The 10,874-nt window shown below is 39.2% G+C and overlaps 1 protein-coding gene across 1 annotated transcript in view; it reads right to left on the bottom strand.

Annotated features, from left to right (window-relative positions):
• Positions 1-1,931, bottom strand: part of LOC117111125 (acid-sensing ion channel 1A-like) — a 29,839-nt gene extending 27,908 nt beyond the window's left edge. Inside the window, exons 1-2 of the mRNA XM_033253999.1 lie at positions 1,887-1,931; positions 1,602-1,655 (exon numbers count right to left, since the gene is read on the bottom strand). The gene's annotated coding sequence lies outside the window, so the exon portion shown is untranslated. The remainder of the gene's footprint in view (positions 1-1,601; positions 1,656-1,886) is intronic.
• Positions 1,932-10,874: the final 8,943 nt, after the last annotated feature.

Consider the following 10,874-nt stretch of genomic DNA (forward strand, 5'->3'; position numbering starts at 1 on the left):
TTTTTTTTTTTTTTTTTTTGTGGTCCGACTGCCCGACTAGTTTTGCCGATTGGCCGATACGGGGTGGGGGAGGGGGCTTGACCAGACAGATAATCCTCTGCCCACCACCCCGCCGCCACTGCATGTACCTTTTAACTTTAACTTCTAACACTATAAAAGAGATAAAAACATAATTTGACTGTGTATACCACTATATGCCTCAGAAACAGTTCAAACGGACGTACTGAGCATGAGGATATTTATAAGGCGTTACCGTGGAGAATATTCTTTTGATCTCAGATATTCCATGATTTACATATTAGTCCAGGGTCAACCTCTGGGCTACTTTAGTCCAGGTTTCGAGAATACGAAACCAGGACTGACTCTAGTCTAGGACAAACTATTCCAGGAGTTAGTCATGTTCTAACTTAATCCACTTTCGAGTATTCGGGGGTGGGGGGTAAAAGAAGCACTTCTTACGATGAATTTTTTGGATAACTTTAGGGAATTCCCCTATCACATCAAATAGCCCGGCAAATAATATTGCACTGGGCCCCTTCGCACCTCTAGTTACGCCGCTGTCTAAAATCTTAATTTTCTCGCCTCCTTTTTGAGGTGTAATTTTCGCTTACTCTCTTCTAAACGCTCCGAGATTTCACTACCAAATGTGGTTTTTTTTTTATTCGTGTGATTGTGAGTTTCTATCAGGTCAATTGCGGCCTGAGGCGGTCGGTAAGCCTGCTCATGACTGACGCTGCGCGTACGTCTTGAACTATGTTGGTGGACCTTTCCTATCATTCAACACTCTACCCCTCTTGTGTTATATTCTTACACTTTTGGAGGTCGGCTTAACCCACCAGAACCAGAACATAGGTAGGCCTATAAATTTCCCTCATTGTATTATGCACTATTCTAATTGTCAATCGCCGTGTTTTATTTGTTAGTTTTATAATCAATTCCTTTAGTTTATTATTATTTATTATTTTAGGGTCCACTGATTTAAAAAAAATCCTTAATTTTTTATACATAATGTTGAATTTGAAGTGAAAATCCATGCCTTGTTTTACGAATGTCATTTTTTTTTTTCAATTACCACCTGTGAACAAACGACGATTGGGTGGGTAGTCCTATCTGTCCTTTCTTTCTGCAAGCGCGCGTCGTGTGCTAGGTGTAAAAACCCTTATTCATCGCGGTGCGCGATATGTACAAGTTGAATTGGTCTTTTGCACAAAAACCTAAAAAAGATCAAGCCAACCTTGCACTATACAAACAGTGCGCTGTTGGGGATAGGCAAATAACAATGGGAGTTGCACTGATGACGTCATGATTGACTTATATTCTAAATAGTGCCTCAGTTTTTTGCGTCTAAAGCCTCATTTGCACTAGACACGATTACGACACGACGACACGATACAGCAGATGCTCGCAGTGTTGAAGATTACAAACTACGTGATGATATGTCGTTGTCATGTCGTAATCACGTGTCTGTGTAAATGTGGCTTTAGACGCAAAAAACTGAGAAGAAAGAGAAAGAAATAATTGATCGCCTAAAACGCATGAAAGGTCATTTTCGGGCGTCTAGATTTGTTTCGTGTTCTTTCATATAGGATTCTAATACATACCATAACATGCACCATTAATTCGAAGTCGTTACACTACATCCATCCAATAGAAAACTTTAAAAAAGCATATTTAGTCATTAAATTGTGTAGGCCTATTTGCATTGCTATAAATTAGTTCTAATTCTAGGTCTATTGATTCTTATGTCAATAAAAATAAAATCATAAAGAATAGGCCTATGTCATCTTTGTATGAAAACATGCCATGTAACCAAAAATGAGAATTTATCTTCGAAAAAATAATGTCGCTCACGAAAGCAGTACCCAATCACAGCACACTTACCATACCTGTTAAGCATTGATGAGACGCCAATCACAAACGTTCTTGTAAACTCGGTAACTAATGTAAACAATGTCGCGAGGAAAGCGACACATGTGAAGCAATTTGGACGAAAGTTCTCCGGTTTTAGTGGAATATTTCAATATGATATAAGCATACCAGCCTTTAAATAAAATACATTGGTAATAGTTGTAAGATTTTAGAGGTAGTAAATTGCATTTCCAGTCTTCTGTCGACTGTCATACCGTAGTTTTTTAAGCCAAAGTCGACCGTGCTGTACTGAATGTGTATTGTATTACTTATCTAGGCCTGCATTATTATGCATAGTAGGAAGGGCAAAAAGTAACGTTCATCGACTTTGAATGAGACAGGAAATTCCTGTAAATATATAATATATTTTGATTCTATTTGGAATTTTTTTGTCTATAATTAAAAAAATGTACATTTTAAAAGAAAACTGAGGCTGAATTACTTCAAAAAATAAGAACACATTGAGGCTGATGTAAAATTTCAAATGTTTTTATTTGCATGCAATGTAAATAAATAACATTAATCAGTATTTCTTGCCATGCCTGTTGATTTTTGTTTAACTGCTTGAAGACCTTGTTAATATGGACTGAATTAATGAATAAAAGTAAAGCAATTGATGATTCCAATAAGGTGAAACAAATGAATTTTTAATATACCTCAGTTCAGCCAGTTGCATCCCATCAGCACTTTCATTATCTCTCTGATCACTCACTGGGTATATACATTTAACTACACAACAGTAAACACAAGGTTGAAAGAAGTTTATGACAAAAATCTGAACTTTTATATGAATATTATTGAAACACTGTAGCACATCATATCACAGAACTGCTTTAAACATAGCTGAATATAGAGTTCAATCCAATCCACTTATAAACATGTGTTAAATATTACAATTATATAATATTATCAATGTAGCCAACCAGCATAAACAATTTAAAAGAAACTAGAAATAATGAAAGTTTTATTGTATTCATTATCATTTATCAGCAAGTACTGTTCTGTTATTTTCTTCTTTTAATATTTCATGTGCACGACTTGCACCACCATCCTTGAGATCCCTTTCGTTATATGTAGGCTATTCATCAGCTTCGACGGAAACTTAATAGGCCTTACTGAGGACTGGTATTTGTTGTTTTCCACAGAGTGGCACATCCTTAAATTTCTTTAAGCTTTTTACGCTTAATGACACAACCATACTCTAGGTTCTTACAACATGTATCACAAAAATATGCCTGAAACCGGCTCAGATTTATCATTTGAAGAATTTCTGTCCAACGCCATACTTGCAAGTGGAGTGTGTTGTTTACTATTTACATTGGACAAACGGCATAGAAGGTAGTTTGTGATTGGCTGAGGGCCTTGCAGCTAAGCCAAACTTCATTGTTAGTCGTCTTCTGATTGGTTATAGTTAAGTAGCAACTTTTGATATAAATTCTCATTTTTTGTTACAGTTTCCCCAAATTGACGATTGCCGACAATCAAATTATGTTACAATTTAATAGCATTGACATTTTTGTGCAAAAGCCAGGTAGCCCGGATTGGTGGGTCACAGAATTGAACGTTTTCAATCCTCAACTCACGGTCTAATATTAAGGGGGAAATTTCACGTTTTTGGTTAATGTTCCCTGAATAGTATTATGTAAGGTTTGTGGTCGCTGCACTGTACTCGAACGGACGTACACGGGACTACCGTTATACCATAGAGAAAATATTTTCTCTATGGTTATACACAATCCAATTAATAACGTTTAGTGAACATATCAACAATCACGACTCACGTTCGTGTTAGATTCCCCCGTTCACGCTATATATAGCAAGATCCTGCTACTTCATCTCCCTTTTTTCCTTTAACGAATGATTAATTAAGCTTTGTAATTATAACAAGGCCGCACATGTCAGCAACCAAACTTTAACTTTAACACAAATCATCTTTATGTTTATTTAAGAATAAGATTATGTCAATCGTTGAATTTCCATCTGTGTTGTGTTCAATAAAATCAATAATGTTCATTTCAGGTCAGTGTTCCGTATTTTAATTATCGAGTCCAGTGTTAATTATTTTGATGAATAATTATAGGTCTAGTGTTCATTATTTAAATTTAGGTTGTAACATAACCATCCAAATATCATGGTCTTCGCCGATTCCTTTGTGGTCTGGTGTTTGTCGGTGTTGATGTTTCCGGTGGTTCTGGGTTGTTGCGGATGTCTGCTTCAGGTGGCCGCTTCCTGCATCGCTGGAGTGATCATGGATGTTTGGAGTTTGGTTTTCTTTCACATCACCATCTCTATCATTCGATCGTTCCTACATTATCACATCGTTGTTTGGGAATTTTCGTGTCATTCCACGACTTCTCCTTACTGTTTGTCCATCAGTATCAATATACACTGATCTGGGTGCATGTTGATGTTTTGTGACAGTCCCATGACGTTTCAGGTCTGGTGTCCATACTCTGTCGCTCCCCCACCCCGTCGGGGAGAAAAAGCACAATTCGTCGGGGAATAAAAAAAATTATATGTATTTTTTACATATTAGTAGACTCTAAACTCGATTAAATAAGCATTTGAAACACCTAAATTGTCAAAGTTTTCGGGGGCTTCGCCCCCAGGACCACTTCCGAAGCCTTTTAATCGAAGCTCGACCACGCCCACTTTGGTTTCGTCGGGGAAATCTGACCAGTCGTCGGGGCGTCGCTCCCCCCCCCCCCCCCCCCCTCCCACGTCGGGCAAATCCTGGTCGGAGCTCGTCTCCTACTCATATTCAACTGTACTGGTGAGTACCGATTCTGAAGTGGTGTGTTACGGTACTGTAGCATTGCCAAATACTCATCATCACACTTATCCAGGAAGGATTTAATGGTTTGAACCGCTCGTTCTGCTTCACCGTTTGACTGTGGGAAGTGAGGAGATGATGTAACATGTTCAAATCCCCAGCTCTGTGTAAATGCTTTGAATTCATCAGAGCTATATTTCGGTCCATCCGAGAATAGGACATCTGGTATGCCTTGACGACTGAATACTTTCTTCAGTTTGGTAACAGTTTCTTTAGTGTCTACATTCTTTGTAACAATGCAGACCTCAACGTCTCTTGAGTAATAATCTACAGCAAGTAGATAGTTACGTCCCTTGTACTGGAAAAAGTCTGTACCAACCTTATACCATGGTCGTTTCGGTAATTCTGTTCCTCTCATTGGTTCTACTTGATTTTTCCTGTATCTGGTGCACATCTCACAGTTTCTCACAACTTTCTCTATATCACTTGATATCCCTGGCCACCATACTCAAGATATTGCATTTGCTGTCATCTTCGTAATTTCTTGGTGACTATCATGTAGATAACATAGAATCTGTGGTCTGAGTTTTGGTGGAATTACTAGACGTTTGCTTTTAAGGAGGCCCTCGTGTATGGAAAGACTACCTCGCTCTCTCCAGTAACTGTATATTGGAGAGAACGAGGGCGGGATGGATTTTTCATTCCAACCCTTCTGAACATAGTGCATTACCAATTTCAGAGTGTCGTCATTTCGCAGTTCTGATCTTATCTCCTCCAGTCTTTTGTCTGATGCTAGTAGAGTCACCATCACTTGTTTACGAAACACTCTACCTCATTCCTTAACTTTTCTTCACGGTCAATATCCTCTTTGCCACGTTGTTCTTTGTACCTGGGTGATCATGATAACGCATCAGCCGTAGGCCTATATAGCAGTTTCCCAGGCACATGATGTATGTCGAAGTTAAAGCGCATCAGTCTCATCCGAAATCTCTGGACTCGTATGGGAAGTTCATCAATGTCCTTTGTTAAGAATAAATGAACCAGCGGTTTATGGTCGGTTTGGACTCTAAACTTAAGCCCCACTAGCAGGTCGGCCCAATTTTCAAGTGACCATGTGGTGGCAAGTGCTTCTTTTTCGATTTGAGCATATCGATGTTCTGTTTCCCTCATAAATCTAGTCGCATAGGCTACTGGCCTCAGCTCGCCATTTTCTTGTTTCTGCAGAAGCACTGCACCTAACCCAAAACTGCTGGCGTCGGCTGATACAACGGTTTCTTTTGTGGTGCTGTAGAGTTTCAGTACTCTATCTGAGCTTAGTTCATTTTGTAGCTTGATGAATGCCTCTTGTTCAGCTTGGTTCCAAACCCAATATTGTTCCTTCTTCAGGAGATCTCGTAATGGTTTGGTAGCCTCTGCCAGGTTGGGAACGAATTTCATTTGTTGATTTACCATTCGCAGTAACTGTCTAAGCTCTGTGACATTGGTAGGTGGTTGCATTTTCCTGATTGCTTCGATTTGGATCGTTTTTCAATCCTTGACCATCGATTATCTGACCTAAGTAATCCAGTTTCGTCTGAGAGAATTTGCATTTCTCACTATTTAGAGTTAGACCACTTTTGTCTAATCTCTTCAGTACTGCATTGAGCCTATGGTCCTGCTCCGTCTGGTTACTGCCAGTGATCAGGATGTCATCCATGTGACAAACAACTCCTTCCAGATCTCTCAGCACTTGGTCCATCCTCTTTTGGAAATACTCCGGTGCTGATGATATTCCATAGGGAAGACGTGTAATTTTGTATCTCCCAAAGGGTGTCATAAATGTCGTGAGTTTGGTACGTTCTGGGCTAAGCATCACCTAATGAAACCCTGAGTTAGCATCAACTCTGGAGACCACAGTGCCGCTTGCTTGTATAGTTCTCTACGTAGTGAACGATTCAGCTTCGTCAAATCCACACAACATCTCCATTTTGCTTTGGCACCGCAACTATTGGTGCACACCAGTCTGTTGGCTCATAGATTGGTTCGATAACTCCAAGTTGCACCATCCTCTTTAATTTTACTATTGTCTTTTCAAGCAGTGGTAGAGCAATTCTTCTTGGTGTGTTGTAATACAAAATGGCTTGGCACCTTCTTCCAGTTGCATGGTATATTCACCATCTAATTTACCAAGGCCCTTGAATAGGCCTGGGTATTTTTCCTTTATTTTCGCCTTTGTAATTGAATATGTGACATCAACTGATTTTACGCTGTATGTCACAGGAATCTCATGGATCAGTCCAAGGTTGCGAATTGCTGGAACCCCTAGCAGACTTGTTGTAGCATTCTCGACTATATATACACTCTTTCTACTATCTCTGAGTTGGTTCCATGTTGCAGCTTTATGTCAGCGAAGCCCCCGAAGCCAGAGCAGTTTTTGTGTTTAATGGGTTTATATAATGTTATATAAGCAGTTATGTTTTGAAAAAGATCTATGTAATAAAAAGGTGGTAATATAAATAAAATTAGAAAATATTTCGTGAGTGGATTTCCCGTACGAATAAAAATCGTAACGGTACTGCATCGTGAGTGGATTTCCCGCACGACTAAACATCGTAACGGTACTTGGTTTGGTCTACAGGAGTTCGTGCTTCGAACAGGTCATTCCATTCATAGAAGAAGCCTTTTCATGGAGAAAGTGTACCTTTTTAGCAAAGGTTTGTCTAGGTTGAAACTAACTCCGGCTATATAAAAATTGATTAGAATATTGAAAATGTTATTCGTGTTAATGAATAGATAAAGATTACTAGGCCTAATATGTCCATTTTTATTGATCTAATCTACGTGTATTTACTTTCATAGTTTATATTTAAATATTTAAAATTGGTTATAAATTTATTTAAAATACTATATGAAATAATGTAATCATTAAAATTTATGATAATAATTGATATTTAAATAAAGCAAAAGATTGAAACATGTTAAATACAGATACAAGGTATACATAAACCTATTTCTAGATTACAGAAAATATGTAAATCTGTATTAAAATGATATAAATTTATATATATATATACATAGAAAAATTATGCGTAAATATGTATTTAATATAACCAATTAAATTTAAACGAAAATATGGAAGAAGCAGAGGAAGAAAGAAGAATAGGAAAAAATTGAAAATGAACAATAATAATCATTTTTTCATTATTGCATCACATTTTTGTGAAAATAACCCATCTTAAAGGGATATCTGTCGTTTTCTTCTTTGCCACAGTGAACGAAAAAAGTCAGTTATTCTATGACGTTTCGTAATTCTTTATCACTAAAAATTAACACTCGTTTTGACGCACTCCGTTCTGGTGTGTGTGTGTGTGTGTCTGCTGTTGAAAACAACCTTCCTAATTTTGTGACTGGCTATGATGACTGAGATGGACCATGTTGACTTATTAATAATATTTTGTTTGGGACAGAAAAAAGGAGTCAATTTCCCAAAAATGCTCCATCAGCAAATAGGTTAGTGTGCGATGTGGACAGTATGGCTATGGAATACTAACCACACAGTCCAGAATCTTGTGATTTTAAGTCGCAAAACTTTAGCTGCATTTGGTGGCTTAAGTCGCAAAAATTTAGCTTCGTTTAGTGGCGCCATTTACTCTAGGTAGACGGCGACCGGTTTCGTTACCGGTTGGTACATTTCTTACAAACATTCAGACAAAGGCCAGTCAAAGTTGAGACGGGAGCCGGGTTTTTATCGATGTTTGCCATTCTTATATGTGAGCCATCTTAAATTCATGGTTTGCCGGAGTTACGTTCATTTTAAATCTACAAATTTCTGAAGCTGAGATATTCTAAAAATGAAGGCTTGTATCGCAGGCTAGAATTTAAAAACGGGTGACCAAATAATGAATTAGGTGCTAAATGTTGATTTAATGCTGGGTAAGTTAAAAACAGACATACCGTCCGAGTGGGACTCATTCAGAAATTTGAGGGGGTTCGCTAGAAAACAGAGGTGTTCGCTGGAAAAGGGGGATTCGCCCGAACCATAACCCCCCCCCCCCGGCTACGGGCCTGTTTACGTTCTTATGAAGGGTACACGCCCCTTCGTGGGAGTACTTTTTAACGTTCCATTGCCTGTATACAAAATAAGGGCAGTCGGACCTCTTGCAGTTTTAAACTCTTTGATCTAACATGGACGTGAGTCACGATTGTTCATATGTTCAATAAACGTTATTTGGATTGTGTATAACGGTAGTCCTGTGTACGTCTGTTCGATTACAGTGCAGCGACCACAAACCTTACATAATATGGTGTCAGAATTGTCTGATTCGACTCACCCAACGCCCAGAAAGGTCAGAAAAGATGGATTTCCGAGAGACCTACCCCAGCGATAGCTTAGCCTAGAAAGTAGCGGAGAACGCACATGACGCACAGAGGCCTAGTGTCATCAAGTTGCCTAGCAACCACAGCACAGAAACCGCACAGCCTAGGAACTCCGACAGGCTATGTTCTCACACGGCAGCTAACGGTTAGCAGGATCCGGATCCTGCTAACCGTTAGCTGCCGTGCGTCCATGCGAGAAAATCCCGATCCGGATACCAACAATGTGATGATCGAATCACTGGCCAATAAGAAACTGGAAATTGTAAACGCGTACGTGTGATTGGCTGATGATAGAAACGCCCTCAACTTGCTAACCGATAGCGCTTGCTAACCGTTAGCGTATCCGGATACCGCTAACGGTTAGCGCTAACCGATCGGGCGTTCTCACGCAGGTGCTAACGGTTAGCGCTAACGGTTAGATCCTGATCCGGATACTAGGGCTCTCGTGAGAACCAGGCTTAAGTTATTCAGTTACCGTACTCGCGCGAATAAGCGCTCCGTTTGAATAAGCGCCCCTCTCGAATAATCGTGCCTCCTAACGTGAAAATTTCCTTAAGCGCCCCGTGTGAATAAACGCCCCTTCTAATAATATCATAAGATTTTCTTTTTAGCTAGTCAATAATCCAATCAATCCTGGGACTGTGGTTGTTGGCATGATTTGAGAAGCAGAGTGGAAACACATTCTTCTTAGGTCAATATCAAAATATGGATATTTCTCTTGGACAGATGACAGCTCCGAACCCTGGATAGACAGTATATTTCCAACTTTACTCTTTTTACATATTTCTCTATGCCTAGTCCTACTCGTCTTTTTCTTTTTCCGACCTTTAGCACATTCTCATCTGAGTTTTCAAGAAAGAATTCAATGATCCTGTCATCCTGCTAATCTCAATCTGCCGATGGCCAACAGGCTAACCACTGCCCACCACCACTTACATCTGCTATTTTTCTTTTATGTAAATATTCACGCATTCTTGTCATGAGCCATGTTCTCTGGAGCATTATCTTTTCCGCCTAACCACCATTCGTAATGTCCTTATATAATCTTTTTTCATTCAAAAAGTGCCTCTTGAATTTAATAATTTCCCATAAAAACCCCTCGATTTTCATCTATTTCCATAAGCGCCCCCTCAATTTCCACTCTGTTTTCATAAGCGCCCCGTTTAAATAAGCACCCCGTTAGAATAAGCGCCCCTCAGAAAGTGCAAAAAATATTTTATGCGCCCGGGCGCTTATTCGCGCGAGTACGGTATAACAAGAATAATTATGGCGACGTTCATAAAACCACCAGAACCACTAATCACAGATTAACAACCTATCACATAACTGGAATAGGTGGAAAAATAAATTTGAGATCTACCTAAAAGCATCAGGAAATTCCAAGAAAGATGATGAAATTAAAAGTAGGCCTGTTGCTGAACTGTATTGGTGAAAGCAGATAGACATTTACACAAATTTCAAATTCAAGGCTGTAGAGCCAAATCCAGACAAGCAGGATGATGAAATCCCAACAGAAGACCCAAACGACTATGTAGTTATAATGGGCAAATTTGACGACCATTTTTCTGGTCGCGACCCTCAACTAATGCTACGGCAACAGTTCTGGTTCCACTTACAAAGAAAACCAGGCCAGTCATTTGATTCATGGGTCACGACAGTAAAAGAAAGGGCAGCAGAGTGTAAATTCCCAAAGGAATTTCAAGAAGAAGCTGTTAGGGATAAATTAACATTTTCTTGCACTAACAACGGCTACAAGCTGAAACTATATTATGATGAAAGTGCAAAAACTATCTCTCACCAAAGCTACTAGCAATGCATTCTATTCCTCAAAGGGGCC

This window comes from Anneissia japonica, unplaced genomic scaffold, assembly GCF_011630105.1.
Source record: "Anneissia japonica isolate Jap-2015-1 unplaced genomic scaffold, ASM1163010v1 scaffold287775_len252212_cov145, whole genome shotgun sequence".
Taxonomy (NCBI): domain Eukaryota; kingdom Metazoa; phylum Echinodermata; class Crinoidea; order Comatulida; family Comatulidae; genus Anneissia; species Anneissia japonica.